Below are 26,165 nucleotides of genomic sequence, written 5' to 3'. Positions count from 1 at the left end.
CTAACAATAATAAATTCTATATTGTCTATTTGTTAGCTTCATACAACACACAGATTACATACATGGACTTTAATAACATTAGGCCCTATTCCTCATGATTAATAAAGCAGCTACCACTGCCCTTCACCGCTGAGTTATTTGCTGTAGTTAGAGGATTAACCTTATTGTTTGCATTTGAAGCTTGTGCATTCAGGAAGAGATGCCGGGCTGCGCCTATCCACTCTTCAATTAGGCCAAATTCCAAATTAATTGCCCCATAAAGGTGGTGAGATAGCTGGTGATTGTAGGCATAATGATAGCTGCAAATTCTTCCCCTCTTTCAAGGATGAAGCTCTTCTTTTACCCATCATACAAATTAGAGAAAGGAGTTGTCCTACCTTAGCAGCAGCTGTACTCACAAAGAAGCAGAGCCAAGGGGGCAGGCCCTGCCTCTGCCTGGAATCGACAGGGGAAGATAAGCCCCCCCCCCCCCCCCCATGGCCCGGGCGCACCCTACGTAGCAGGAGTCTTTAATGTGCTTTATAGTGAGAGGCTGTGATGGCATATTCTGTGCACCCCATACTCCTGCTGCTCAAATGTTTAAGGGACTTAGAGTTCCCAATGTCTTTGACAGTCTCCTTCACTGCGAGAGTCCTCAATGTGCCATATTGTGTGGCTGTGATGGCGCTCTCCTCCACAACCTGTCCTTCTGCAAAACGTTCTGAGACTTGGAGTGCCGATGTCCCTGACTGTGTGAGGTAGATGTCACAGTGGTGGAGAAGTGTTTGTCCACTAGGACCTGGCATACACTGTACATTTGGACACCACTCCCAGGTAGTGGGAGGGAGAAGCAGGAAACGCACACACAGACAAGAGGATGTAGGAAGGACGAGGGCTGGTCAGTATCCTGACAGAAGGACCTTAGAAACAGGAATAAAGAAATCATCCAAGGTTTGATGGTATGTGTAGTAATGCCCCCGATGTCTTAGCAACTACCCACTGTGAAGCAGAGCACCCCAGAAAACTGTGAAGGGAAGTGCCATAACTCATGAGACTTCAGGCCCTTTTAAAGCCAGGCAAGTCCTCATACAAACCAATGGGAGCAGCCATTTTAGAATCAGGGAAGTCGAAGGCGCCATAAAAATCAATGAGGGCAGCCATTTTGGAGTCAGGCAGGTATAAACGCCCCTTGAATTCAATAGGAGCTGCCATCTTAAAACAACAGGATCAGTGAAGGCAAAAAGAGCAGACGGAGGCACACAAGAGCAAGAAATCAACATCTTTTGTCCAAAAAGAAGTGGCTGTGACCAATCCAATGTGACATCACATGACACAGCTCTGTTCGCGTTAGACAGTGGACCCACATGCAAAATCATGTGCACATTGAAATACGACAAAATAGAACCCAAAACCCAACTCTCACCATTCAACGTTGATGTCTTCCAGTGGGATGCAGGGGGCCCAGTAATAAAACTTAGGCTAGGTCTCGGAGATGCTCACATACAACGAAACATCACAGGAAGACGAGATCTACGTTCTGCGAGGAGGCGTCCCAATATCATGCCTCCTAAACAGCATCACAGCACAAATCATGGGACTCATATCCATCACATACAATGTGTCAGTGCATCGCAACATCTTTAAGGAATACCCAGCACTTTTAAAAGTGCTTGGAAAGCTAAGAGACATACAAGTCACCCTTTACATCAATGAAGCAATTAAGCCTGTGGCTCAGAATCATCGCCGAGTTCCAGTACATCTTCAACCTCTGGTGGACCAAGAAATTAAGAGCCTACTATAACAGGATATCATCGAGCCAGCAGATGGACCGACTCCATGGGTTTCTCCCATTGTCACCGTACCAATGAAGAATACACAAAAAATACTCATCTGTGTGGACATTGGTTTGCCAAACACAGCTATAGAAAGAGGCAGACGCCCATTTCCCCACCTGAATGACATGATCAGCTTTCTAAATGGAGCCTGCATGTTCTCCAAGCTAGACCTCTACAAGGGTTACCATCAGTGAGAACTTGACCCTCAGTCACGATACATCACAATGTTTTCCACACACCTGGTAATGTTCTGTTATAATCATTTAAGCTTTAGTGTGTCATCTGCTGCAAAAATCTTTCAGGAAATGGTGAGGAGAGTAATAAGGCCAATAAAAATGAACTACAGTGACGACATTCTGGCTTTCGGTCGCACAAAAGAAGAACACAATAAAGCTCTAAGGGAAGTAGGCAGTAGTCTGGAAAAAGCTGGGATAATGCTCAGTGAAAACAACTGTGAGCTTGAGAAGGAGGCACTCATCTTCTTCTGGCACATCTTCTCCCAGAAAGGAATGCAGCCCGACCCGGACAAGGTCAAAGAACTCCCCAAAACCCAAACCCCTGACGACATAGCAGAAGGGAGGTCATTCCTGGGGCTAGCAAGCTACTGCTGCCGCTACATCAAAGATTTTGCCACCGTAAGCACTCCACGCTGGGAACTCACCAAACAAGGGCAACCATTTACCTTGACCCAAGAGTGTGAAAAGGCATTTCTGCGCATTAGCAAAGCGCTCACATCTGTGGACCACCTCGCCTACTTTGATGCGTCACTGTTCACTGAACTCACAGTAGATGCCAGTCCTGTGGGACAAGAGCCATCCAAGCTCAACATAAGCCTGGAAGTGACTCCCTGAGGTGAATTGTTGCATATGCAAGCATAAGCCTACCTGAGGTGGAAAAGCCTACTCGCAACCAGAAAAAGACAGCCTGGGTGTTGTGTGGGCATTTGAACATTATCACATATTCCTTAATGGAAAACCCTTTATAATCATAACAGATCACCAAGCACTGGTAACTATCTACGGCAACCCAAATGCTAAAATTCCAAAAAAGCTTTGAGAGTTGGGGAATACTCTTGATGGAGAATGATTTCAAAATAATCCACAAAACAGGAAAGAAACACAATCCTGTCGGCTACTTGTCGAAACACCCCCTGGGAAGTGCATAACCGTCACCCTCCATGGCAGAGGAATACATCAACTTTGTGGTGAGGCAAAACAACCCAGCCTAGATCACGGAGGAGGAACATCAGAAAAGCATCACACTGAAAGCAGTGAAAAGCTTTATGAAGCCACAACAAAGGAGGCCCTCAAACAACAATAGCCAGTTCAACGGAGGGTCGATCGAGATTCTCAAGTTCAAACACAACAGAAGATTTGTCTGAAATGAAGCATGGAATACTCCTTTGCAGCACCAGGATGATCATACCATAGACCCTTCACCGACAATTAATCTAGCACATGCGAGTCACAGGGGGTTGGTAGAAACCAAAACAATGTTGGGGGAAAGAGTATGGTTCCAGTGTCTAGACCGTTTGGTGGAAGAAATAATCCTGACATGCCATCTCTGTCAGACGAGTGGGAGGTCTCCCTAGCTGTAGAAACTATGATTGTCTGACCTCCCGGATGCTGTGTGGTCAACGTTGGATGCTGATTTCTATGTGCCACTGGACACTTGTGGGTACTTACTGGTCATCATTGATGAATACTCTTGTTTCCTTCTAGTGCGCCAAGTGGCGTCCACGTCTGCAGCAGCCACATTAACCATCCTAGACCAGATTTTCTCAGCATGGGGTGCTACACTAACACTCAAAACAGACAATTGACCTCTCTTTCCAGGGGAAGGATTTAGCAAATTCATGACTTACCAAGGAATACATCATCAGACGATAACAGCACTATAGCTGTAAGCCAATGTCATGGCTGAGCGATTAATGGTCATTCATAAAGAAAGCAGTCCAAAGAGCCAAGCTTACAGAGATCTTAGTTGGCCAAGCCTTATGCCAAGATCTTCTGGATTAAGGCAACACCCTGCAAAGCTCCACAGGGCAATGCCCATCGGAATTCGACTGGGAAGAAAGAGCGGGACCTGACTGCAACAACTGGAAGATAAGGCCCTGCCAGAGCACAGCACCATAGTCGCTCATGACCAGGAAGCCAAGACCAAGATAAAGAAGCAAGCAGACACACGTTGTCAAGTGACTGACTCCAGGCCCAAGCCCAGAGACCTAGTGCTAGTACGCCAGTGACAAACACGGAAGTCGGACACTCTATTCTCAAGCAAGCCGGTAACCATCACGGATCAAAGGGACAATGATCACTGCAGCGACAGGGTAATACTCCATTACCCAAAACAGCTCACACTTCAAAGAATTCCAGAAGCCCAAAGACGATGAAGTAGATCTGAGCAAGGAAATACAAGTGCAGATCAGGTGTGACGACTGCCGGGGAGTGGATGAGATGGACCACCGCAAAAGTGCGAGACTCCTCTAGGAGGAAAAAGCGGATCCAGTGTCAGGCAGATGCCAGCCCTCAACTTGAGAGGGGCGGTGCTCATCGCAAGTGATTCGGAAGCCCACGTGACCTGTCTCTTTTGTTGTTTTCTCTCTCTTTATCTCTATGATTGTCTCTATCGTTCTCTCTTTCCAAAGGAATGAATAGTCATTTATTAACAAGCATTTACAATGCAATGGTTTTGCCTTTGTTAAAGTTAGAGCTATTGGCATTGCTCTTGACATTTTTTTTATTTATGTTTTTTTTAACATAAATAAATGGCATTGTCATTTACAATAGCAGGGCAGGGCACAGGGAAGGGGGGCGAGGAGAGACGAAAGAGAGCTGCGGGCTCAGGGAAGGGGGGGCGAGGAGAGACGAAGGAGAGCTCTGGGCTCTTGTTGTAATGCTTGCATGGATGAGTTGGTGGATGCATGCATGGGTGCATGCATGGATGGGTGTATGGATAGATGCATGGATGGGTGGATGGATAGATGCATATATACAGCCAATCCCTCAACAATTTATGCAATCCACCAACCCATCCAACCAACAACCCACCCATGCATCCACCCATACATCATGCATACATCCATCCATCATGCATCCATCCACCCACTGTGTCCCACTCCGACCCCTCTAAATATAACTCATTTTTTCTGTATATAGAGATGACTGTATTCACTAGTATATGCAGTAGACCTTTCTACTCTAACATTCCTATGTGACTCTTGCAGTACATCTATTCCATATGTATATAGAAATATAAGGAGAATCAACAGTCTCTTCTTTGTGTGACTACATCTAGTACATTTCAATTGTTTTCCTGTTTGTATCTTTTACTTAACGCATGTAAATCAAAGTCCTTAGGTTTGGCAACTGGTTCTTATGTAAACCGCTCTGACACATTCGTTTAAAGTTTGCGCTACAAAAAATCACATTAAATAAAACTTTACCCCTCAAATCCAACCATCCATTTGTGCCTAGGCTTACATTTTACGTCACCGACTTTGGCTGCTTCTAAGGCTGTGTAAATGAAAGGGAAATAAGCCAGCAAGATGGCGCAGTGAGATATGTGCTCACTGATGGCATTGACTGTGACATGCACGTCACAAGTTCAAGAATCCTGGCGTGGCAGCTCAGCTTTCCATCCTTCAGAGGTGGGTAAACAGAGTACTGTTCAATGGGATAATAGAAGCAACCTTCCCTTACAGCACTCCAATATGGCTGCGCCGTGAAGCTCATTAGTAATACAGCAAGCTATATTGTCAATATATTTTAATATTATTCTTATTAGCTGTTAGGATGATGTCTCCCCCCCAACTCCGCCATACATAGAAATGCTATGTAACTAAACGTACCTGCTGCTCTCTCATCTCCTCCCTCCACCAGTATGAGCAGCACTAATGTACTGGGCACCCCAAAACCCTTGCCCACTGTGTGTGGCAGACGCCTACTCTACCCATCACTCTGTTCACTCGTGATCTGGCTGCCAGGACGTGCCCTGTGGGAGTCCTAGCTGTTCTCAAAAGCTAGTTTCAGATTGGGAAGGTGTTGAAAATAAACAAAAATTTCAATTTTGCGCACCTGGATTCGATTAACTGCTGTCTACCTGCATGCACACCCAGAATACTCGCAGTCCTACACGGCGTCTCATCTCCTTTTGGAAAACAGGATTAAAGGGAAATACATTTAGTGGACTTGCTAACTAAATAACACTAATTGAAAATAATATTTTCCAACAACTCATCTCACCTTTCGATGCGAAGGAACTTCACCCCCTTACTCTTTTTTCAACAGCCTTGTTTTCTCTTTGATCGTTTGCTGTTTTTCACTCACTGATTCTCCCCCAAATCCAAAATATGTTTGGGGTTTTTCTTTGTGTCTAGTGATGGTCTACTGTGCTAAAACAGACATAGAATAAGTTTGTGGAACCAGTGGATCCAAGCATCTCCCAGGCTTTGTCGTAGAGCCTGTGTGGGAAGACCAGGCCAACACTAGCTTTGCAGGAGTGTAGTCGTTTTTCAAAGCTAAGAAGGGTAGAGGCAACCACATTCTTCTACTTTTCTAAATGATTTTGATGATAGTAGTTATGGAGTTTTTTAAAAATAGGCCTTCTTTACATTTAGAAGTTATTTTCAGAGGCCCAGCCAGGAGGTTTCTTATGGAAGTGGACGACAGATATACATCACCAGACAATTTCGCATTATCAGAAAATACCTATTAGATCACAAATGCTTCCACCAGTTTCAAGCAGTAGGCCGGTATGTGCCTAGGATGTTCTAGAAGCAGAAATTATTATGGAAATTCAAGGATTAATACCACATTTTGGGGTTAGAGCCTTATTTCGTACTTAGTATTAGCCTACTGTTTAAAAAAACATGAACGCCAGACCGCTAAACAACACTTTGTTATTGTTACAACAACATAGTTTGGAAGACCTCAGTTAATGCATCAATCAGTTGTGCCAACATTCACACCTTCCATCTGAAGCTTCAGACCACAAAACGACTAGTTGATTGTTTTCCCATATTTCTCATCTCCTTGGTCATTTCTCGAGCACTTTCGTGTCATTCAGTTCCTCCCTCTGGTACATAACGTGAGGGCACACCGTGAAGCACTCTAGATTCACTTCAGTGTGACCCTGCCATCTCCATCCTACCGTTAAATGCTTAGTTCCCACGGCGACCATGGAATTTTTCTTTTGTTTTTTCATTAGCAGGTCGTTACTTTCAACAGCCCAATTACATCAAGCGACACCTTTCCAGCAACTTTTTTTAAAGATCAGAAACTGGCTCTGCCTTAAAAAGAAGCCACAGCTCGATTGATGTTTAGAAGGATGTACAAAATGCAAGTGAAGGAGCTACATCTAAACTCTGAAAGTTCGCGATCATTAGTCCATCGATATAAAGCTGCAATAAAATGAAGTACTTATAGGCGGATCTATGCATCTCTTTTCTTCCCCTCCTAGACAAGCAAAGTAGCTTATGTGTCCCCTGATTTCTCCATTTAGACCAAACTGAACCCAAGTGAGTTAGCAATAATCATAGGTACCAACTACAATGACGCCCGTGGAGCTCCAGGCGCGCGCACCCTCCTAGGCAGAAGAGTGGGGCTAATTATAGATCTCACTCCTTAATCCAATGTGTCCACCAGCAGTACCGGTGGCAGTCTACTTGATGCATCATACCTCGTCCTTCTTCAGAACCAGAAAATCACCTGTTGCTTCTTCATGTTTATTAAATGTATATCAACTAAATAGCACAGCTAGGGGTCAGCTAGTCATGCTTGCCCTCAGACCCATCACCCCTAGTTCCCCTATAGACGGCTGTGTGAAGGGAGTGGGTTGCTCTTTTAGTGAAGGGTCAAATTCATGGCTGCCCTTGAATGGAACCAGGTGCAGAGAGCGAGAAAAACTGCGTCTATGTCCACAATCACAAGGTGATGAGAGGGGAGGAAAATACTCAATTCAATTCGAATAGCTTCACTTTGGCGCAAAGGAATGTGAGCAGAATAAAACATTTGATAAAAAAAGAATAAAAGATCTTTAACAAGACTTACATTAACAAGAAGTTGCATGTTTGCACCAAAACCAGCCAAAAAGATGCCTCACATGCTTACTGTCTTTAATGAAGGGACACCTGTGGGCAGTGGATAAGAGAGCTCTGCAGTCTGGCCAGGAGAAGCCACACCTACTGCTACAGAAAACTGGTAGCAGTGGGGGTAACCTCACCTTATGGGGAAGAGCTGCATCGCCCGCAGTTCAGAGAACGACTGCCTGGACTTGCCAAACAGAAGTGCTGCAGTGCCACCCAGTGGCCAAAAGCAATACTGCACAGAAGTCAGCCCTAAAACGAAAAGCAATGGACGTCTTCTGGGTGCCGTCAATGCCGGACCAGATTCGGGGGCGTTCCCGAGAATTGGCTTTTGGCTGACGTAGCGTGACGTCGCCAAAAGCCAAAAATTCTCGGGAACGCCCCCGGATCTGGTCCGGGATTGACGGACAGAGACGTCTTCCAATGGCTAGCCTCCATTTATGGAGCTAGCCAATGGAAGACAGGGGCGGATTCCCAGCCCCATACTATACTCATTAGGTTTTCGCCGCGCGAAACAATGCTTTCGCATCGTTTTCGCCAGGCAAAACCTAACAATTAGAAATAAGTGCATAAGGTACTTTAGGGTTCATCGAAACAATCAACTGTGCTTGCAATGAACATAAAAATGCGAGTAGAAGTCAGATTTCAGAAGTCATTATGAGGATATAAGCAGTAAGTGTAGTTAATAAAAGCATGAGGGGATAAAGAGAGACTAAAAACCTCGAATAGGGTCTGCCATGTGCTCCTACTATCCCCAAAAAAGTAAACCAACATCTTTGCCTCCACCATAAACTGAGCCACTATACACATAAAATTCTAACAGACTTGCACATCATTGAGTGTCTAACCCAAAGTACTGGTTTCAAAAAGGCACAGTGAGAACAATCAGGTGAACACAAGGATTGTAAATGAAAGAGGACTTGTCTACAACGGTGGAGGCATAGCCTCAGTAAAGAGGGTATCAAAAAGTGCTTTCATGCTAGGCTGTGCAATTTGCGAAAGAAAAAAGCGCTGTAGAGATGGTGCAGAAATCACAGGGGCAGGAGGATACTATTCCCTGATGGATCTAATAAGTGTTTGAAAAATAGGAACAAGTAAATTGTCCCTGCTCTGAACGGGAAAAGTGACCGCACCCATCTGGACAGTTCCAGAGACAGATACAAAGGTGTTCCATCTGTGTATAGGAGACTATAACTGGGCAAAACCGTGGGTTTGGATAACGTGTTCCAGCCTAATGTTTGCACAGTGGTCCTTAAATACCGTTTACCCCTCCATCTTTGCTTTTTTAGGCATACAACTGGGTTCGGTGAACCACCAGGACATGCCTAGGGAACCAAGAGTATCCTGTATGCACCTCAGCCAGGGTATGGAGCGTGCCTTATCCAGCATCAGGCATTCAGATATAAAGTCCCCTCCATAGCTTAGTGGCTGGATTCAACCAAATACTAACCCATAGTAAAAGTGGACCAGTTGAATTTTATCCTCTATGAAACCCTGGATTAACTCAAAGTGGGTAACAAGATTAAAAGTGGACAGTGGTGAACCCCGCAACCGCACAAAGCAATTACTCAGCCTGAAGAGAAACCGCATTTACTGAAACCCCAGACTTCAGCTCCGTAGGTGCCTACACTGATGCATTGAAAGTTATAAACGTTCAGTGGTGAATACACAGTCCCCCTAATTTGCGGTCTAATGAGGTTGCAAACGGTACCAGCGGTCGTGGGTCCCTTGCTGACTGGACTCAAGCTAGCCTGGCTGATATGGGATGATACCCCAAAACCAGTCTGAGGATGCTGGTTTCTGGTCCAGGGAGGGGCTGGACTGTTCGCATGAGCAGTAGGGTCATGACTGATTTCCATATGGCGGGGTTCAAACTGGAGTGGCATAGTGGGCAACATAGATTTAACCAAGATCTGACTCGGGGTGAATCTTGGATTTATTCAGCATTCCATCCATCATTTTTTTCAGCACCACATGGAATAGAAGACGCTATATAAATGGTTTCAATAAATATTGTTCAGTAGTTCCGTCAGTATCTCTCCGCAACAGCTTATTTCTGATTGCGTCCATTATTGCAAGGTACCAGGCCCACGCCTTGCCTCTCTCTGCCAATTACAAGTGTCACATCACCTTATATGCCCAGAATCCCTGGTTAGACCTCATGCCTTCGGACCAAAACTATGAGCGCCTTCAGGGGCTGTAGCAGTCAGTGCAGTGACACCGGTCTAGGGTTTTAAGGGTACACTGCACCCCAATTATAGCAAGGGTGCTACCAGCTGGATTCAGGGGCTCAGTTTTATCAGCTTGCATTCGGTCCCATGGAACCCTTTCTTCAGAACAAGAGGCCTTGATTTTGCAGCAGGGACTGTCAGGTGGCAGCGATATGCCAATCCATGTTACTGGGTGGCGCAGAAAATGGCTTGGAGGGGAGGTTAGGAGGAGAAGGGAGGTTTGATTCTGGTGGGGCCTGGCAAGAGTTGTGCTGGCAGGCAGCTCCGCCTCAGTGTGTGGGTTGGGGCTGCTGTGCTTAGACAGTTGACCACCAAGGCCCCATGGTCATCTCCAGGACATAAATGGAGAATATTGTCAGGATCCCAGTCAGGGTACTCAAGAAGACTACCACAGGGGCAGGAAACACAAAGAACTTTGACCCTCACTATTTGCTCTACTCACACGGGTGGATACACTAATCAAAACGAGCAGCCCAAACTGACCCAAAATTGTGATAAGCAGAAGGGCAATAGAATGCTTTGAGCGGGTTCAGGAGTCTTGGTCATCTTACCTTGACTACTCCACAGTAAAATGCGACGGAAACATACATGATCAGCATAACTTCATCTATCAAATATAACCATGTCTGCCAGCAACTATCACCCTCACAAAGCACTACCATAATGTATAGAGTAGTTTATAATACTTTTATTTGATTTATAAAAATCATAAAAGGGTGGAACTTACCACCATGCGGTCAACATTTTCATCTTTAAAACAATAGAAAGTAAGCAACAAGTCGAAATTAAAAGTAGTAACGTAAAAGTACACAAACTTTGCAGAGTTAGTCTAAGGGGAAAAGTAAATCTTAAGAGTTGTGTAAGTTGGATCGCATTACACTTTTTAACTCAAAAAGGTACTTGTATTATACTAGTGATTGGAGGAAAGAATATCCATTGAGCAAAATGAAGGAGGGTCCGTGACCAACTATGGCCAAGCCTATTATCCTAAGTCCCCTTTGGTTGGTGCCTTGTTTTCCAGCTCTTGGACGGTGTACTCCAGAAATTTTTATAGTATTACAGGATAATTGGATCCAAGACCCACTAAGGCATTTAATAACGGCCGCCCTGCAGGTTCTCACCTGAGCGTCTCTTAAAAGTGGTAGCAGGAGCGTTTTCCTTAGTTCCTGAAGTAATGTATAGAGTAGTGTGGAAACTAGTTCATCTAAAACACTCCTTCAAACCAAACGCACACAATTAATATATTACATATGGTCCTTATGACATGCAAGCTCTCTCCAAAAACCCATTTGTAGGTCTTGCCTACAGACAACTTCGCTGCCTATTGGTAGCAGATTTACTGGCTGTACATCTCAGTTCACTGCTCCTCAAAGGATGGCCTCTTTCCTCATTCTTCGGTTTGTTCCGACCAAGGACCAATTCGGTCTCGCTGCTTTTTGACTGGATATGCTGTATCTTTCCATTGTCAAGTTTAGAAACTTGCACCACGAGGGAGTATTTTCTCTCCCTCGTCTTCTCTATCCATCTCCACCCCTTTGCAATACTTTTTCTTTTGCATTAAGGAAAAGCATTCCAGACGTACATCAGTCCGGCATCGAAGAGGGGGGCGGGGGGAAGATCCAGGCAAAACGAACATCTATGCCCTGGGGTGAGTCCAATTGGCTTTGCCAGGGCTTGCTGGATTCATCAGTAACACAGCCCACAATCCTTGCACTATCACCACAGAGTCCTACTCAAGACACTACACTTTGACAGAAACCCACCATCACGCCTGCGCCCTGTCCCTGTGAAAGCAAACACCAGCAAAACACACACTGCTAATAAAATCACCCCCTCGAGTGCACAATTTCCCATGGTACAACAGCGACCAGGTTTGTGGTTCGTATACTACAAGCATTGGCAAAGTCAACCGGTCGGTCTTGGCCAAGGACACATGTGTTACCCAAAACGAACAGATAAATGGATACAGGTACTGAGGAGACCTGCGGGGAACACAGCCGTGTTAACAAGCAGAAGAGGGAATCAGTTTCCCAGCCTGCTTCGGGGGATTTCCCCAGATCTGGGGAGGGTCAAGCCGGGACCACAGGAGCCCTGGTCTCTAAAGGGACAGGGCAGCCATGTGTGATGTTTGCATATAAAGAGTTCACATCATTAACACGTTTACCAACAAGCCCGAGGGTGACAGACAAGACGGAAGGAGGGGACTCTGGTGAGAACAGCAAACCAGATAGAGATCACCACCACCGCCCTCCCCCCTTCCCCGCTGAGGCCGCCGCATCAGGGCAAGTCAGGGGGCAAGCAAGGCGCTGCACGTTAAGAGCATTAAGCAAACGGTGGGCTTTGGAGGGGTGGGCCTTTAATCTTGGCACGTCACAAACAGGACTCCCTATACCGCTGTTTCTCAGGTAACTAAGTCATCAATGGTAACCCATTAACAGGATCTTCAGAAGGAGTGGCCCAATAGCACACAACCCATTTAAACTGCGGGGGGGCGGGGGTTTACAGGGCCGCTTCGAACCACTCTGAATTTTCTTTTCTCGCCTTTAGGGGTAGGATTTAAAGTGCACTGCCAGTGGTAGGCCTTCTGACTTGGCCTCCACTTCTGTCACAAACACTCAACAACCACAGCGTAAAAACAGTCAACAGCAAAATAAATGGCAGCGGTAATAAAGGGAGGGGCGCTGGAAAAAAAGTGCACTCAAGACCAATTTAACAGCACCAAAAAGGGCGGCTTACAGAGCGTCATCGCAAACTGAACTACTCTAGCATTTGTTGCACGAGGTTTTGTGACCAACAGAATGCTCATTCGATCATTCATCCTAGAATGAATGGCCGAGTTGGCCACGCCGTGAACCGCAGCAGGGATGAATCTATTCTTGGACCCTCCGCCTTTCAGGGTCGCTTCTTCCCACAGCCCCGGTCCCCGCTCCACCGCCGGCAGAAGAGCGCGCTCAGCGGAGCCGTGAATTCCCCAGCTCGGATTACCGCGCTCCCGTCATTAATCACCGGTTCGAAGCTGCAGCGAGGAGCGCACCGAGGCCAGAGCTGCACCGAGGCGTGCGCAGCCCCCTGGGTAAGGCCTCATTTTGAACGACAGACCCAGGACACGTCAGAACCCATCCCCGTACTCTCGTTTTATAACAGGGTGGTCGCTTCATTCCAGGTTATTACTGACACCGACCCTATCACCAACAAATCACGGGGATCCGGTCTGACAGTCTCATATGGAAGCAACACGACTCCAACACCCAGAAAGCCCCGGCCTAAAGCAATGAACAAAAGGGGGCGAAATTTAAACCGTGTCTGCAATTACCTGGCGGGGGGGGGGGGGGTGCTCACCCAAACGCCAAAACCTAATACCTGCCGAGACCACATCCTTCCAAAGCCCCATCACCGGGCCCTAACCCTGCTAACCCGGCCTGCCTGGACCATACTTCGGATGTGAAGCCTTGGGATGCAGCACGGCCGACTCTCGGGCAGCATGGGGCGTCCTTGAAGAGGTCGGTGATGCCCCACAATACTCCAGTGCGCATCAGATGTTGCATGGGGACGACGGTCCTTTGCTTAGGGCAGCGCTCCAGCACTGCTTCAGGACCTGGGCCAGAACACACAGGGGTTGGAAGAAGCAGAACAGGGCATGGAGTGTGGTTCAGTCCTCCAAGCCAGGAGGCTCATGCGACTCCATATAGTGAGTGTTTCATTGAGTAATTCGTGCCAGATTCTGCCTGTAGCGAGCCACCGACCTCCAGTGGCCAAAAGCAATACTGCACAGAAATCAGCCCTAAAACGAAAAGCAATGGACGTCTTCTGGGTGCCGTCAATGCCGGACCAGATTTGGGGGCGTTCCCGAGAATTGGCTTTTGGCTGACGTAGCGTGACGTCGCCAAAAGCCAAAAATTCTCGGGAACGCCCCCGAATCTGGTCCGGGATTGACGGACAGAGCCGTCTTCCAATGGCTAGCCTCCAATTATGGAGCTAGCCAATGGAAGACAGGGGCGGATTCCCAGCCCCATACTATACTCATTAGGTTTTCGCCTAGCGAAACAATGATTTCGCATCGTTTTCGCCAGGCAAAACCTAAAAAAGGGGGGTGATGTCACAGTGGTGGAGAAGTGGCAGGACACTAGGACCTGGCACACACACTGGGCATCTGGACATAGGCAAGGCAAGGCAAGGCAAGGCAAGGCATAAAATTTGTATAGCGCACTACATACCCAGAGGGTTTCAAGGCGCTTAGGAAGGGGAGGAGGATTATTTGTCAAATATCCACGTTTTAAGCTGCTTTCTGAACGCTACATGGTTCTGGGTGAGGCGAAGGTAAGCGGGGAGTGAGTTCCATGTTTTAGCAGCCAGGTATGAAAAGGATCTGCCTCCCATGGTGGTCTTGTTGATGCGAGGTACAGTGGCGAAGGCTTGGCTGGAAGAACGTAGTTGGCGGGAGGGGGTGTAGAAGGACAGTCGAGAGTTGAGGCAATCTGGTCCGATGTCGTAGAGTGATTTGTGTGCGTGGGTAAGCAGTCGGAAAGTGATCCTCTTATTGACGGGTAGCCAGTGGAGGTCTTTAAGGTGACCAGAGATGTGTTTGTTGCGTGGGATGTCTAATATGAGCCTGGCTGAGGCGTTTTGGATTCGTTGGAGTTTCTTCTGGAGTTTAGCGGTGGTACCTGCGTAGAGGGTGTTTCCGTAGTCCAGTCGGCTCGTGACCAGAGCGTGGGTGACTGTTTTCCTTGTTTCGGAGGGGATCCAGCGAAATGTTTTTCTGAGCATGCGAAGAATGTTGAAGCAGGAAGAGGATACGGCGCTGACTTGTCTGTTCATTGAGAGTGAAGAATCCAGGATGACGCCAAGGTTCCGTGCGTGGTCTGTCGGGATGGGTGCTTTTCCGAGGGCTTCCGGCCACCAGGAGTCGTCCCAAGCAGAGGGGGATGTACCTAAGATGAGGACTTCTGTTTTGTCTGAGTTCAGTTTCAGACGGCTTTGTTTCATCCATTCGGCGACTTCTTTCATTCCTTCGTGTAGGTTAGTTTTGGCGGTGCTGGGGTCCTTGGTGAGAGAAAGGATCAGTTGAGTGTTATCCGCGTAAGAGATGATGTTGAGGTTGTGTTGGTGGGCGATGGCCGCGAGGGGGCTCATGTATACGTTGAAGAGGGTGGGACTGAGTGAGGATCCTTGAGGTACGCCGCAGATGACTTCAGAGGCCTCGGACTTGAATGGAGGAAGGCGGACTCTCTGGGTTCTTCCGGTGAGGAACGAGGTGATCCATTCAAGTGCTTTTCCTTGGATTCCGATGTTATTGAGGCGTTTTAGAAGGGTGCTGTGGCAGACTGTGTCGAATGCTGCAGAGAGGTCGAGGAGGATGAGGGCGACTGTGTCTCCATTGTCCAGTAGAGTTCGAATGTCGTCTGTTGCTGCGATGAGGGCGGTCTCAGTGCTGTGTTTTGCTCGGAAGCCAGATTGTGAGGGGTCGAGGGATTTGTTGGCTTCGAGGAAGGCGGCGAGCTGGTTGTTGACGGCTTTCTCGATGACTTTGGCCGGGAATGGAAGAAGCGAGATGGGGCGGTAATTTTTGAGTTCGGTGGGGTCCGCTGTTGGTTTTTTCAGAAGGGCGGTGAGTTCAGCGTGTTTCCAGTCTTCTGGGAAGGTAGCGGAGTTGAAGGAGCAGTTGATGACGTCTCGGAGGTGCGGTGCTATGACGGAGTCTGCTTTGTTGAAGATGTGGTGAGGGCATGGGTCTGTGGGGGATCCAGAGTGGATGGAATTCATCAGGCGGATGGTGTCCTCAGTGGAGATTGGGTTCCAGGCGTTAAGGGTGTTTACGGGGGGAAGATGGTCAGCAGATGGTAGGGTGGGTTGGTTTCCGGGTTGGTTGTCAAAGCTGTTGTGGATGTCTGCAATCTTGTTGTGGAAAAAAGAGGCTAGGGAGTCGCAGAGGGTTTGAGAGGGGGTGATGTTGTTGGAGTTGGCCGAGGGGTTGGAAAATTCCTTGACGATGTTGAAAAGTTCCTTGCTGTTGTGGGCGTTGTTGTCAAGTCGATCCTTGAATGCTGTTTTCTTGGCTTTTCGGATCAGTTGGTGGTGAGTGCGGGTGGCGCTTTTGAAGGCGTCCTTGGTGCTGGTGGTTGGGTCTTTTTTCCAGGCCTTTTCAAGGGAGCGGCAGAGTTTCTTGGATTTCTTAAGATCATCGTTGAACCATGAGGCCTTCTTGCTGCCAGGTTTGCTTTGACATTTTTTCAGTGGTGCTAAGGTGTCGGCGGTGTTGGATAACCATAGGGTGAGGTTGGCGGCGGCTTCGTTGGCGTTAGAAGAGAGGGCTGGGGAGTTTCGAAAGAGCGATGCGGAGATTTGGTCCGTGGTGATTTTGTTCCAATTCCTTTGCAGGGTAGGTTGGAGGTGGATGCTGGGTTTTGGTTTGTTGTAGGTGAAGTGAACGCAGCTGTGGTCAGTCCAGAGGAGGTCCGTAGTGTGGCTGAAGGAGACATGGTTGCTGGAGGTGAAGATGGGGTCGAGTGTGTGACCTGCGATGTGGGTGGGGGAAGTGACTAGTTGTTTAAGTCTGAGGTTGGCGAGGTTGTCCACGAGGGTAGCGGTGTTGCGGTCGTTGATCTTTTCGAGGTGAAAGTTGAGGTCTCCCAGAAGGATGTAGTCTTTGGAGGGGAGTGCGTGTGGAGTGATGAAGTCCGTGATGTCTTCACTGAATTTTGCGCGGGGTCCTGGTGGTCTGTAGAGGAGGGTGCCTCTGAGTGTGGCTTTGGGGTCGATGTGGATCTGGAAGTGAAGATCAGCGAGCAGCGGGAGGCAGGAGCAGGAAATGCACACAACGCACACACATACAAACATGCACACACACAGACACGAGGACAGAGGAAGGAGGAGGGCTGGGAAGTATCTCGACAGAGGCATCTAGAAAAGGGAATAAAGAAATCATTCATGCGAGCCTGTTTACGTGTGCTTCTTTCGAGGCAGGATACAGGACAGTAGTCAATTTGATTTTCTCATCATGCATAAGAGAGATAAAATCAGTGATTTTATGGGTGTGGTCTTGAGCAGAGCATGGAGGGCGTGGGTAATGTTTTGTAAAGATAACCAGAACTGGCACATGTCAGAAGTCTTTTTTAGGTTTTGTGTCATACCTAGAACTTCACATTTCACTTTTTGAACTTATTTTATACATGTTCATAATTTATGAGCAAAGACACTATCGGCCAGATTCATGAAAGCCCCGTTTTGCGAGTCTGAAATAGCGATTCATAAGGAATCGCTATTACAGACTCGCAAAACGGGATTCATGTAGGAATCGCAAAATTAAATGCGATTCCTACAGATTCCTTATTTGCGATTAGAAAATTGCTAATCGCAAATAAGGAATACTCCCCATTCATTCCTATGGGCCAAAAGGCCCATAGGAATGAATGGGGAGTATTCCTTATTTGCGATTAGCAAAGGCCCATAGGAATGAATGGGGAGTATTCCTTATTTGCGATTAGCAATTTGCTAATCGCAAATAAGATAGCGATTTGAAGGGTGCCAGGGGTGTCCAAAGGACACCCTGTAGCACCCCTTAAATGCACATTTCAACAGGTGTTGCGCACACACATGTCCAAAGGACATGTGTGTGTGTAACATGCAACTTAGAAAAATGCTTTTAAAAGCATTTTTCTAAGTTTTCGCTATTTACCACGAGGTTTGACCTCGCGGTAATTAGCGGCCGAAAATTGCGAATTCGCAATTTTAAAATGTTTCAAGAATAGCATTTAAGGAATCTCTAATAGAGATTCCTTAAATGCTATTCCTCGCAAATTTGCGAGTTTCTAAATAGTGAATTTTGCATTTGGGATGATGAATCCCAAATGCAAAAATTGCACTCGCAAAGGGCCAGATTCTCAGAATCTGGCCCTTTGCGGGCGCAAATATGATTGATGAATCAGGCTGTATATCTTATTCTTAACACTGTTTTCTCAGTGATTTTCTGTTTTTATGCTGTTTTACATCCAACTACCTTATTTTGTATATTTCACTGTTCCCCACCTTCTGCATGAACAATTGCTACTGTGCACAGTGGGGCAGTATGAATTCACTGCAGAAACTGCGCCCAACTTACTATGCACGTTGGCAGAAGGGCCTGGCATCTAGTAGGGCCTCACACAGAACCAACTCTGCAGGAAATTCCTCCTTTGCCGGTACACAGCTGTAGTTGGCCATAGGTCCTTGTCTGTTGCTAGGCTCTGTGTTCAGGCCATGTGCCCAGCTCGTCATGCTGCCAATGTTCACTTCGCTGGCTGTGAGCATCAGGGTTGGACAAAACGCCTGGCCTATAGCCACAGCGTGCTCAACCGTGGCTGCTTATAAAACCTGGTGGCCAAGCCCTGCTCTCAACCCAAAGTGTGGCCAATCCCCATTGTTCGCTGCTTTTGGGAATGAACTCGGTGGGTGGCTGGACGACCTGTGACCAACCTTCTCTGCATCCAAACCTCATTACCCAGGGGTTGACAGATGTGACCAACCGAGCTGGGCACGACCAATTTTGGGCCACAGCACCTGCACCATAGGGCTTATTTACAAGCCCCATGCGCCGCCGGTGCATCACTTTTAACATGGAAAAAAAATGACGCACCGGAGGCGTAGGGTGCTTGTAAATTGCCCCTATGTGCCTAGGTTTTTAAGTTTTTTTGGCATGTGCATGTTCTTCACTAATGGCCTGCAGCCAAGTCCTGCTTACAACCCACTATACAGCCAACTCCCATTGCACATGCCCTGTGGTTGTGCACATTGAGAGTGGCTGCTGGGCCTTCCCCAATCTACCTTGCAGTTAACCGCCCCTTGTATGGTCTTCCCATATGCACAGAAGAGGTTGGTTGCCGAGCCATCCTTAAAGGTAAGACCCGTGTCTTTATCTGCTGCAGCCACCCCTGCTACACACAATGTTTGGCCTTGTGTAGAGTTTGTATGCTGAGTCCAGTGAAGTTAACACCACTGTGCACGCTTTCGGTCAAGCCCAGCTTCACCCAACCATCAGTACAGCCAACAGGAGTTGGCTGCATGGTCCTCTTCTTCACCCAACCATCAGTACAGCCAACAGGAGTTGGCTGCATGGTCCTCTTCTGCACCTAAACTGCTGTAAGATCCATCCTTGCTTTACATTTCACTGCTTCACTCTACGCCTTCACTGTGTCAAAATCCCTACGCCTGCTCAGACCAGGCATAAGGAATGATGCAGGGCTTTTTGAATGGGATTCACCTATCTGTTGTGGTGCATTTTGCGTCACTTTCATGAGCAACACCAACAATGTGTCACTTTTGGCCCAACAGATGCGTCATAATTTCTGATGCATCTGTTAATCTTTGCACCATGGAGCACTGTATTGTTAATACAGCACACCTATGTTGGCGTAAGGACATTTGGCACTGGCGCAAGGAAACTGAGGCATCTATGCAGATGGGTCAGTTCCTTGTAAATCTGCCCCAAAATCCCTATGGCCCTCTTCTGCACCTAAACCGCTGTAAGATCCATCCTTGCTGTGCAGGGCCGCAGGGCCTATGTAAGCACTCAGGGGCAGATTTACAAGCCCCTTGCGACATTTTTGCGTTACCGTTGCGTCAGTTTTGTGACACAGCCTGGCGTAAACAATGCGGCCAATTTACAACGTGACGCATCTAGGGAGATGCGTCATGTTGTAAAGCCCCGTGTCACATTATACCTGCGTCAGGTATAATGTATGCAGAGTGGGCGTTTCCACACAAAAAGCCACGTAGAACTGACGCAGTGAAATTTACATTTCACTGCTTCACTCTACGCCTTCACTGTGTCAAAATCCCTACGCCTGCTCAGACCAGGCATAAGGAATGATGCAGGGCTTTTTGAATGGGATTCACCTATCTGTTGTGGTGCATTTTGCGTCACTTTCATGAGCAACACCAACAATGTGTCACTTTTGGCCCAACAGATGCGTCATAATTTCTGATGCATCTGTTAATCTTTGCACCATGGAGCACTGTATTGTTAATACAGCACACCTATGTTGGCGTAAGGACATTTGGCACTGGCGCAAGGAAACTGAGGCATCTATGCAGATGCGTCAGTTCCTTGTAAATCTGCCCCAAAATCCCTATGGCCCTCTTCTGCACCTAAACTGCTGTAAGATCCATCCTTGCTGTGCAGGGCCGCAGGGCCTATGTAAGCACTCAGGGGCAGATTTACAAGCCCCTTGCGACATTTTTGCGTTACCGTTGCGTCACTTTTGTGACACAGCCTGGCGTAAACAATGCGGCCAATTTACAACGTGACACATCTAGGGAGATGCGTCATGTTGTAAAGCCCCGTGTCACATTATACCTGCGTCAGGTATAATGTATGCAGAGTGGGCGTTTCCACACAAAAAGCCACGTAGAACTGACGCAGTGAAATTTACATTTCACTGCTTCACTCTACGCCTTCACTGTGTCAAAATCCCTACGCCTGCTCAGACCAGGCATAAGGAATGATGCAGGGCTTTTTGAATGGGATTCACCCATCTGTTGTGGTGCATTTTGCGTCACTTTCATGAGCAACACCAACAATGTGTCACTTTTGGCCCAACAGATGCGTCATAATTTCTGATGCATCTGCACTGTATTGTTAATACAGCACAACCTATGTTGGCGTAAGGACATTTGGCACTGGCGCAAGGAAACTGAGGCATCTATGCAGATGCGTCAGTTCCTTGTAAATCTGCCCCAAATTTTTTTAAGTTTCTCCTTCACCCTGTGTAGTAGGCTAACTGTGCTGGGCCTGCTACTGCGCCCTTCTGCTGCCCCATATCTCTAGTCAATCTGTGCATAGTATTTTGGAGGGAATGGAGCCACAGCATGACCCTCTCGGCTTTCCTCTCTGGTGACTTATGGACCCTTCTCTCTCTCTGCAACGATTATAAAGAGCATATTACACTCTGAGCATGCACACATATGATGTGGTGTTTTGTTTCTCCAGAGCTGACGGGCTAAATCTGTGCAGGGTCTTAGAATCACAATAACTAAACTTTGCGTGTATAGTCATGGGGGCAGATTTACGTTGTGTATGCGCCACGTTTGCGTCACGCAACTGTGGCATAAACGTGGCGCATCCCTACGACCGATTTACAACGTGACGCATCTAGGCAGATGCGTCACGTTGTAAAGCCCTGCGCCGCTTGTGGGCATTCCGGCGCAGGGTGGGCGTTCCGGGGCAGGTGCGCCTCGCAAAAGTGGCTGATTGAAATCTATAAGATTTCACTCAGTCACTTTTAGGCCAATGCTGCGTCAAAACCCTGCGCCTGTTTGAAGCAGGCGTAAGGCTTGACGCAGCATTGGTCAGATAGGGCACCCCCGAGCCTTGCTGGAGCTGCGTCGCGCTTGCGACACAACTCCAGCAATGCGTCACTTTTACGGCACAGATGCGTGACGCATCTGTGCCGCTTTTGCCCCATGGTGCGCTGCATCATAAATGCGGCGCACCATGGGTGGCGTAGCTGTGGCGCATGTTAACTGGCGCATCCCTCGGGATGCGCCAGTTAACATAAATCTGCCCCATGGTGTTTTGTTTATCTGACTCTAAAATGGAATCTTTGTGATTAAAGCTCTGTTTTTCTCAAGTCATTTGAGCTATACTCTGGTAACAAGATGGAATATACCCTACGTTGTTGTAATGAATGAGTGAAAGAGCATTTTTGTTCGTGCACTTTCTACAGATAGCATGTTATTTTATTTTCTATTTCTTGTGTATCCTCTATCGAACGGCATACATTTATAGATGGATAGTAGCCACAAATCTTTAACTTGTAAAACTCCTTTTGACCACTAGATGTCACTCTGTGATTAATTACAGCGAATGGTCTTTTTTTCTCTAACGTATTTATGCACTTACACTTTCCAACCTTTAGTGATTTCCCGGAGAAAACAGGAAGTAGTTAATTCGGACACGTACCGTCATTTTCCGAAATTACTCCGAAAATGTGCAAAGCGGAGAATTTTTCGATCGTCACTTAGAACATGCCAAGAAATCAGCGATGACAACGTTCATACGTACACACATATCTATCCATCTCCAAAATATATATACGTAATTGATGTTGCCTCATGGGCTCAGCTGTATGTTGACTCCACAAAAGACAGCGAGACCAACTAATTATGTCCGGCTAGATTTTCCTGACGCAATTCTTTGTTGCAGACTTTAGCCCCCTTGGTTAGGAAACTATTATGCGGGCGTTCGTGTACCGTAATAATCAATAACCGCACGAGGGAGGGAGAAAAGAGAAGGTGAAGTGCTGTGGCATATATGACACTTTAGCACTATGTGCCCAGTATGCGAATAGCTATGCATTAACTCAAACCGAAATTTAGTGACAGATAGGGGCATATTAGCAACAAATAGCGATAATTATCTCTAAATGCGCTTAGCGCATTTTTTTTATCGCCGCCTATTGCCGGATATTATCGCAGAAATAATGTGCTATTAGCAACGTTTATCTTTAAAGCGATAAAATATCCGGCGATAGCTACTCAATGCGTGAATATCGTTGGAAATCCAGCGATATTCAGGCATTATCGCTAATGGCCTTAACCTGAATATCCACCTCCCATTGGATGTACAGGTTAAGTCATGGTCTGAGCAGGCGTTAGGTTCTGGCGATATTCGCGCTTAGCGTGATTTTTTAAATCGCTTCACCTGCCTTGCTAATAGGCGATAGCTGTGTTAGCGACTGCTTTCAGTCGCTAACAGGTTGGGTAAGCCCACTTTGCATGTCATTAGCGATAAATATCGCTGACATGCAAAGCGGGCCCAAAACCTGTAGCTATCGCCTATAAGCTGTCGTTAACTGCTGTTAGCTACAGCCTGCTAATAGGGAGATAAAAATATCGCTGCTTTAGTGGGAAAAAGTGCCGCTAAAGCGGCGATATCGCCCTTGCTAATATGCCCCATAGTTCCTTCAGTAAATGCCCCTCTCGCTGAATTTCCAGTTGACCAGTTGCTACTGGATCCAATTGTGGCAGAAGAGTGTTGGGACAGCATAAATAACAAGCTAGACTATACATAAAAGCTAAAAACAATGGACTTCTTGCACATTAAAAGCAACTTCCAAGATGCAATCAACTGGAATAAACAGGAATGTTCCCAGTAGCAGTTCAGTATATGTCAACAAACGATGGGATCAGGGTATGAGTCAGGGGTACACGTGGGTGGACGGCATCCCCCACTATTTTCACAGGGTGCCAAGAGTTTGGGCCCCACTGAATAATGTGCTGAACTCGTCCTGGTGTAATTTCCAAACACCAGGACACTTTCAGCAGTGCCTGCACGTTGTCTGCTTTCCATCTGCAACAAGCAACAACGTGCAGGTGGGGATGGGCTTTCTTACTTAAGACTCCTGCTAGGCCCATAACAAAGGCCGAATTTGAGGGGTCATCAGGCCTCCTTTTGTTTAGAGTCTCTTGCCTGGGAGCAGCCAGAAGCCTCACACCAACAATGAAGCTGAGGGGAAGCAAAGGCTCACACCTTGTTAGAACTTTACACATACCCAAGAGAGGCAGCTTTTCACTTTGTTCAGTCCCTTTTTAGGAGATATGCATGCACTGTAAGAATGTGAGATGTGTTGGTCTTTCCCAGGATTTACTCAAAGACAATTGCATTTATATAGATCTTACTGCACCTGAGGAGGTTATGTTATGTTATGTTATGTTAATTATTTCTTCTATAGCACTCGGCTACTCCAAGGAGCATCCCGGCGCTTTGGCGAAGAATATCTGCAGGTAGAAGGGCAACATAACAGCTGAAAAGGAGACTAAAAGAGGAAAAAAACAAAGAAAAACTATTTAGTAAAAAGCCACGTTTTCAAGCCCTTCCTAAAAGCAAGAAGACTGGTAGCCTGTCTCAGGGACAGTGGTAGTTCGCTCCAAGCCCGCGGGGCCAGGTAGCGGAACGACCGGCCTCCCATTCTAGAACGCCTAATGGCAGGAACCGTCATTTTGGTCAGACAAGTTGACCTCAGGGCCCTGCTGGGTTGGTAAAAAGAAAGGCGTTTCCCAATATACTTGGGGCCTACACCATGTAGAGCTTTGAAAGCCAGTGTCAGGCTTTTGAAGAGGATCCTCTTAGGAGTAGGTAGCCAATGCAAGGTGTTAAGTAATACAGTGGCACCTGCTCTTCTCGGGAGTCCATAGATGGCTCGGGCTGCCGAGTTCTGTACTACTTGCAAACGGGTCAGAAGATACTTCGGTAGACCCAAAAAAAGAGCATTTGCGTAGTCCAGTCGTGATCCAATCAAGGCCTGAACAATTATTTTCCTATGGTGAAGTGACACCAAAGGAAGGAACTTTCTCAGCATCAGCAGAATGCCGAAGCACTTCCCCGAAAGGCACGAGATGTGGGGCCCAAAGGACAGATCACTGTCCACTATCACTCCAAGGTTCTTAGCCTTGAAGGACACACTGTCAGGAGGAAACATATCCTGTGGCCACCAGGATTTCCAGTTTGGCTCAGGAGCACATCCAAAGAAGAGCAGCTCAGACTTGTCGGAGTTGCACTTCAGGCCGTGTCGCCTGAACCACTCAAAAACCGCACCTAGGCATTCCCTGATCCGTGTGCCATCAAACATCCCGTCCCTGTCACATGTAAACAGGAGCTGGGTATCATCGGCATATGATATGATCTGGGCGCCGAAGGACTCCGCCACCACCGCCAGAGGGGCCATAAAGATGTTAAAGAGCATGGGGCTAAGAATGGAACCCTGTGGGACCCCCACCTCTAGCGGTGCCATATCAGCGGAATAAGGGGGCGCCCAGATCGTTTGCCGGCGGCCGGCCAGAAAGGACCACTATTTATGTACCAATATTTTCTCTTGTATAGCCCTACTCATCCTAATGCAGGGTGTCAGAGCGCTTTACATCAACACATACATAATACATGTACAAAAAATTACATACGTTTGTAAATGAATGTACAGGATGTGTTACATAAAACTGGGAGGATTGCAAGGTGTAGAAGTCACAAATCATCTTCCATAGCTCACTGTGCTATTATCTTCGCACATGATAGACCTGGTAAACATATATGGGAGGACTTTAGATCTGATGGCACTTCTTGTGATGCCGCTTCCTGTAAAGTCGTGGCTTGTGATGCCACTTTCTATAATGTCAATTCCTGTGATGCCATGTGTGATGCAGTGCGCCATGATGTCGGTCGCCGTGATGTCGGTCGCCGTGATGTTACTTGCATATTGCCTATTTAGTTTAGCCCCCCACTTCTTCTTTTATAATTTGTGCCCTGGATGTGATCGATACAAACTGAATCCGTTAGAAATATTTGTAGGTAGCTGCCTAAAATTTGCACACGGCCTGGGTGAAATTTGCATAATTTACTGTGTGGAAATTATGCGAAGTGCCCAAAATGCAACGCAAAAGTACGTGTTCTGACATAAAACAGAATTTTGCCCTTTTTTTAAGCATGAAAAACAGCTTTGTGCCCATTTTGGATACAGTGACATGTTTTGCACTAAACAAACGTGCAGAACCACGTGTGATGTGAACAGTTGTTTCGTTTGATTTGTTGCTCTTGCAATAGGATTATTACCCAAATGAAATTTTAAGTATTTGACATGGCGTAATCAATCAAGCAGGGTTGATAAAGCGCAACTACTTACGCCTAATGGCGTAGTCTCAGGCATTTCCTGTAACACTTTTAATGCCAGAAATTACACAAGATTATTCAGTGCTTAATTTGCGAAAGGATAAATACTGGTGCCTAATGCTCTGTTCAAAAGCCCGTAGCCAGTGCTAAAAACACAAGTTCACTGAATAACTAAAGAATGCACTTCATACCTCTTTAACCCACTACTCGACACCCCTTCCCATTATCTCATTCTAGCTTTCTCCCTTTGTGACAGGTTTTCCATCTTTCTCTTCCTCCATCTTTCCGCTTTGTTTGTTTTTGCCTCTCTTGCTCTCGGACAATATCAGGCGTGGATAAGTACCAGTCCCCAAATATAAGTGATAGTAGAATTCACTAGCAACCACCAGCTCAAATTAAGC

The sequence above is a fragment of the Lissotriton vulgaris genome, chromosome 1_1 (assembly GCF_964263255.1).
Source record: "Lissotriton vulgaris chromosome 1_1, aLisVul1.2, whole genome shotgun sequence".
Taxonomy (NCBI): domain Eukaryota; kingdom Metazoa; phylum Chordata; class Amphibia; order Caudata; family Salamandridae; genus Lissotriton; species Lissotriton vulgaris.
Note: the sequence above shows the minus strand (reverse complement) of the source record.